Raw genomic sequence first — 5442 nt, 5'->3', positions numbered from 1 at the left:
GTGTAGGAATTAATGTATGAAGTAACCATGAATTAAGGTTTCTTAACTACTGATGAAGTTAGAGTGAATTAAGTAGTTAAAACCAAATTGAATTCATAGTGATATATAGGAATTCGTGATGAATTCATGATGTTTTATTATTAATAAATACATTAACTTATCATGAATTAAGCATTACTTAAGCCTATGAATTGTACCCTTATTGTACAGTGTTACCAGCCTCAGGTAACTTGTATGGCCTTTAAAAAAAGGATCCGTTTGGGCACTGTTTTAAAAGTATTGTTTTAGCACTGGTATCAGAAAAAGCCCCACTGATTACATACAGCCCCATGGCTGACTAAGACGCCTCATGTTTTGTTTCAATATCTTTTGATTAATACATTTAACTTTGCTGGCAATTTTCACATCAGCCTCACATTTAGGCTGCAACAGAAAAGCCGGGTCACGGCATTACACACAGATGTTTACAACACTGTAGATATGACAATAAAAAGATGTACAGCTTTAAAGCTGGACTGCTTTCAAACACAGAATACTATAAAATCACATCGGGTGGAGTTTGATAGTAAGTTGGTAAAAAAAAGAAAATCAAAACATATCGCTTGATTTTCTTTTAATGAAAGAGGAAGAGGACAATGACACATTTTGAAAATGTGCTGTTGAAAGGGATCTCTTCAAAGGGATTTGCTGTATGTCTTACATGGCCCTCTAAACAGGCCACAAAGGAACCGTGCACATGCACGGGTGTGAGCCATAGCTGCTCTTCGGTACTGCACTAAATAGCACTACACCATTGACAACTTGCAAAAGTAAATCTTTTTCCACCTTGGTTACAGATGTATGACCTTTCTCAACTCAACATTTATTTATATAGCGCTTAAAAATAACTGAAAGTGTACCAAAGTGCTTTACTTACACCTGGTAAACATAATATAAAAACACCCAACATTAAACATTGAAAGCAGAGACAAAGTGATCAACATCAACAAAACTGGTTGAGCTTTTTTCTAGCCAAAGTAAATAAACAAGTCTTTAGTTTGGGTTTAAATTAGATTAGATTACATTCAACTTTACTGTCATTACCCATGTACAAGTACAAGGCAATAAAATACAGTATATCTAGAATATGTAGTCAGAACTAATTTACCAGTAGATAGGTACAATTGATATTTCCAGTAAGATATGTAGGGTAATGTACAATATAAAACAGATAAGAGAAAGAGATCAATGATAGAAAAAAGCTAAGGTGGAAAAGAACTCCACATTATAGGAGCAGCTACAGTGAAGACACATTCTGAATTTCTCCTGTATGAATTTGTTGATGCCCGTTTAAGTGACTCTTCAAAGTGAAACTTTTTCCACAGAAGTCACAGCTGTAACGTATCTCTCCTGTATGAATACGTCGGTGCTCATTTAAGGAACTCCTCCAAGTGAAACTTTGTCCACAATGATTGCAGCTGTATGGTTTCTCTCCTGTATGAATTCGTCGATGTTCATTTAAGCTATTCTTCCAAATGAAACTTTTTTCACAGAGGTCACAGCTGTAAGGTATCTCTCCTGTGTGAATTTGTTGATGCTTATTTAAGTATCTGTTCAAAGTGAAACGGTGATCGCAGCGGTATGGTTTCTCTCCTGTATGAATTTGCCGATGGTTGTTTAAAGATTTCTTGCTAGTGAACTTTTTTCTGCAATAATCACAGCTGTAAGGTTTCTCTCCTGTATGAATTCGCTGATGCTGTTTTAATTTATACTTCTGAGTGAAACATTTCCCACAGAGGTCACAACTACAAAGCTTTTCTCCTGTATGGATTCGTCGATGCTCATTTAAGTATCTTTTCAAAGTGAAACTTTTTCCACAGTGATCACAGCTGTATGGTTTCTCTCCTGTATGAATTTGTTGATGCTCGTTTAAGTTTTTCTCTCTAAGGAAACTTTTTCCACAGAGGTCACAGCTGTAAGGTTTTTCTCCTGTATGAATTCGTCGATGCTTGCTTAAGGACTCCTTGCTAGTGAAACTTTTTCCGCAGTAATCACAGCTGTAAGGTTTCTCTCCTGTATGAATTTGTCGATGACTTTTTAATTTATCCTTCCAAGTGAAACACTTTCCACACAGGTCACAGCTGTAAGGTTTTTCTCCTGTATGAATTTGTTGATGGATTTTTAATTTATCCTTCCAAGTGAAACATTTTCCACAGAGGTCACAGCTGTAAGGTTTTTTTCCTGTATGAATTCGTCGATGCCTGCTTAAGGAACTATTCTTAGTGTAACTTTTTCCACATAAGTCACAGCTGTATGGTTTCTCTCCTGGGTGAATTTCTTTGTGACGGTTTAAGTAAGTCCTCTGTGAAAATGTTTTTCCCACACTGGTCACAGATGTATGGTCTCTCTCCAGGGTGAGAGCTCAGATGACTCCTTAGATCATGTTGTGAGAGGAAGGTTTTGTCACACTGTTGACAGCGGTGGCCAGTTGTCTTTGTGTGTCTCTGTATCTATAATGACAGATGTAGAAAGAGAAAAAGACAACTCTTATACTAGAACGACTCATGAAGCCATATAAAGTTTGTAGCATTTTTCATGACACCCTTCAATCATCACGTCTCAGACAAAAGATCATTTCTAGATTAGTCCACATGACATTGTTAAGTTTGCAGTGCCTACAATTTGACATCAGATGTCAAACATCAAGTAGTGGGTCTAAAGCATCAGTTTAAAGTTTACAGCATTGTCTATTTAAAATGTGACACCAGATAAATTTACAACTATGTCTAATGATTCATGTAAACTCATGGAATTTAAAAAGGCACCATCTTTCTTTGATTTGACAAATGTGAGTGGGGCATTTTTAAATTCTGTGAGTACTCCCAGGTTTGGGCTACCTCGACCATCGTGTCTGCACCATGAAGGCCTGGGTTGTGTCTAATTCAACATGGCTGCACATATTTAGGAATTGCTTGAACAAGTCAGACCAAGATTGTGAGAATTCATAAAGACAGATGAAGGTAGGAAGAAGTTTAAACTTGTTTAGCTATTTAGAGGTGTTCCTAATATTCGGACCCTATTCTGATTCTTTGATGCAAAGGTTTTTCCACTTTGGTCACAGCTGTACGGTTTCTCTCCTGTGTGATTTTGCTGATGTGTAAATTAGTTTTCTGTGAAAAACTTTTTCTACAGTGGTCACAGCTGTATGGTTTCTGTCCAGCGTGAATTCGTTGACGTTTGCCTAAGTTACCCTTCACAGTAAAGGTTTTTCCACCCTGGTCACAGATGTACAATTTCTCTCCATTGTGCCATCTCGGATGTATCTTTAGATGGCATTGTGACAGGAAGGCTTTGTCACACTGCTGACCGCGGTGACGAGTGGGTGTCTTTTTGTGTCTCTGCTTCTATAGTGACAGACGTATGCAGAGAGAGAGATAAATCTCATGGTGGAACGAAGTCTGGAACCATATACAGTGCCTTGCGAAAGTATTCGGCCCCCTTGAACTTTGCGACCTTTTGCCACATTTCAGGCTTCAAACATAAAGATATAAAACTGTAATTTTTTGTGAAGAATCAACAACAAGTGGGACACAATCATGAAGTGGAACGAAATTTATTGGATATTTCAAACGTTTTTAACAAATAAAAAACTGAAAAATTGGCCGTGCAAAATTATTCAGCCCCCTTAAGTTAATACTTTGTAGCGCCACCTTTTGCTGCGATTACAGCTGTAAGTCACTTGGGGTATGTCTCTATCAGTTTTGCACATCAAGAGACTGAAATTTTTGCCCATTCCGCCTTGCAAAACAGCTCGAGCTCAGTGAGGTTGGATAGAGAGCGTTTGTGAACAGCAGTTTTCAGTTCTTCCCACAGATTCTCGATTGGATTCAGGTCTGGACTTTGACTTGGCCATTCTAACACCTGGATATGTTTATTTGTGAACCATTCCAATGTAGATTTTGCTTTATGTTTTGGATCATTGTCTTGTTGGAAGACAAATCTCCGTCCCAGTCTCAGGTCTTTTGCAGACACCATCAGGTTTCCTTCCAGAATGGTCCTGTATTTGGCTCCATCCATCTTCCCATCAATTTTAACCATCTTCCCTGTCCCTGCTGAAGAAAAGCAGGCCCAAACCAGGATGCTGCCACCACCATGTTTGACAGTGGGGATGGTGTGTTCAGGGTGATGAGCTGTGTTGCTTTTACGCCAAACATAACATTTTGCATTGTTGCCAAAAAGTTCGATTTTGGTTTCATCTGACCAGAGCACCTTCTTCCACATGTTTGGTGCGTCTCCCAGGTGGCTTGTGGCAAACTTTAAACGACACTTTTTATGGATATCTTTAAGAAATGGCTTTCTTCTTGCCACTCTTCCATAAAGGCCAGATTTGTGCAGTATACGACTGATTGTTGTCCTATGGACAGAGTCTCCCACCTCAGCTGTAGATCTCTGCAGTTCATCCAGAGTGATCATGGGCCTCTTGGCTGCATCTCTGATCAGTCTTCTCCTTGTATGAGCTGAAAGTTTAGAGGGACGGCCAGGTCTTGGTAGATTTGCAGTGGTCTGATACTCCTTCCATTTCAATATTATCGCTTGCACAGTGCTCCTTGGGATGTTTAAAGCTTGGGAAATCTTTTTGTATCCAAATCCGGCTTTAAACTTCTCCACAACAGTATCTCGGACCTGCCTGGTGTGTTCCTTGTTCTTCATGATGCTCTCTGCGCTTTAAACAGACCTCTGAGACTATCACAGTGCAGGTGCATTTATACGGAGACTTGATTACACACAGGTGGATTCTATTTATCATCATTAGTCATTTAGGTCAACATTGGATCATTCAGAGATCCTCACTGAACTTCTGGAGAGAGTTTGCTGCACTGAAAGTAAAGGGGCTGAATAATTTTGCACGCCCAATTATTCAGTTTTTTATTTGTTAAAAAAGTTTGAAATATCCAATAAATTTCGTTCCACTTCATGATTGTGTCCCACTTGTTGTTGATTCTTCACAAAAAATTACAGTTTTATATCTTTATGTTTGAAGCCTGAAATGTGGCAAAAGGTCGCAAAGTTCAAGGGGGCCGAATACTTTTAAATCCCGCCCTCTCAATGAGCCCGTTAAATGTCAGAAACTAAAGAAGTTTTGATTTTTTTCATATGCAGTTTTTTTCCAATCAGACATTTCGTGGACAGAAAAGTGAAAACGTGGTTGTCACTTAACTTTTTAAACCTTAATGAAAATAAGACGGAGTATGTGCTATTTGGTGACTTGACGAGCATAACTTCTTTCGACCAGGGTCTGGGCCCCTTAGCTCGACACCCGAAGTCAACTGTAAAAAACCCAAGGGTGATGTTTGATGGCGACTTAAGATTTGACAAGCATATCTTCCACCTCAGGTTGTTAGGCAAGGTCAAGTCATTCCTTTTTTTTTTTTTTTTTACTGTTTTTGGGATTGAAACCCACAT

General features: G+C 38.8%; 1 pseudogene; it reads right to left on the bottom strand.

The window, feature by feature from the left end:
- Nucleotides 1–711: 711 nt before the first annotated feature.
- LOC109953202 (gastrula zinc finger protein XlCGF26.1-like) overlaps nucleotides 712–5442 on the bottom strand; it is a 9791-nt pseudogene continuing 5060 nt past the window's right edge.

This window comes from Monopterus albus, unplaced genomic scaffold (genome assembly GCF_001952655.1).
Source record: "Monopterus albus unplaced genomic scaffold, M_albus_1.0 scaffold576.1, whole genome shotgun sequence".
NCBI lineage: Eukaryota > Metazoa > Chordata > Actinopteri > Synbranchiformes > Synbranchidae > Monopterus > Monopterus albus.
This window is presented reverse-complemented; position numbering and strand designations above follow the sequence as displayed.